We start from the raw sequence: 893 nt of genomic DNA on the forward strand, positions 1-893 counted from the left end.
ATACTTGCAACATAGTGAACACTAAAGTAACGCAAAAACTGATATAGAAATAAAACCACATGGAAGTCTCGAGCATAGAGTGAACACTAAAGTAATGCAAAAACTGATAGAATTCAATTGAGGCAATCAACTAGGTCTACCTTTTTTAGGAAATGCTGGTTTCAAAGTAACAAATGTTGAGAAATATAGTGGAAGATTTCTTCAACTCACCAACCTTGCTTCTATGCACAACTTAAGGCGTCAAAGAAATCAGATTTAACCTACAATAAAAAGAGCATAATCACCACAAGAGCAAATTCCATCCTGGAAGTGATGAAAAATTCATATCCTTTACAATAATATCTCGATCCATTAATATTTTCTAACTAATTAAATACAATACACATCCCTCAGAATCCATTGCTCATCAAATATAAATTCAGTCCACTACTTCTAATTTTTCTTATGATTCTTCACAGGGATTCAAAGTGAAGTTCTTAATCGGACCTCAAAAATAGAAAAGAAAATATAACAATCAGAGAACTAACCTGATTTTGAAAATCGGCCTGATTAATGATTATGCCAAATTATTTGAGGTTAGGGTTACGGTTACGGTTACGGTTACGGTTAGGATTACAGGTTAGGGTTAGTGTTATGGGGTTAGGGTTAGTGTTACGGGTTAGGATTACTGGTTAGGGTTAGGGTTAGGGTTAGGGTTGAGGATTCGATGCTCTATAGGCTTCACATTTCAGATCTGGTGTTCGAAGACAACAGGGCTTCGTGGGTTCAAATAAGTTGGTGCTGGTTCGGTGATGTGGTAAGAACCTAAGATAACAGGGTTTGTGGGTCTTGGGTTCGAGGAGTAGAAGTGCCTACCTGCTCTGTAGGCTTCGGATTGCCGACATGGTGGAGGA

The 893-nt window shown here is 37.7% G+C and overlaps 1 non-coding gene across 1 annotated transcript; it reads right to left on the bottom strand.

The window, feature by feature from the left end:
• Window positions 1-383: 383 nt before the first annotated feature.
• On the bottom strand, window positions 384-463 carry LOC118344321. The gene has a single exon (XR_004798094.1). It is a non-coding gene; the product is annotated as a small nucleolar RNA R21 (small nucleolar RNA).
• Window positions 464-893: the final 430 nt, after the last annotated feature.

The sequence above is a fragment of the Juglans regia genome, chromosome 1 (assembly GCF_001411555.2).
Source record: "Juglans regia cultivar Chandler chromosome 1, Walnut 2.0, whole genome shotgun sequence".
NCBI classification, from domain to species: domain Eukaryota; kingdom Viridiplantae; phylum Streptophyta; class Magnoliopsida; order Fagales; family Juglandaceae; genus Juglans; species Juglans regia.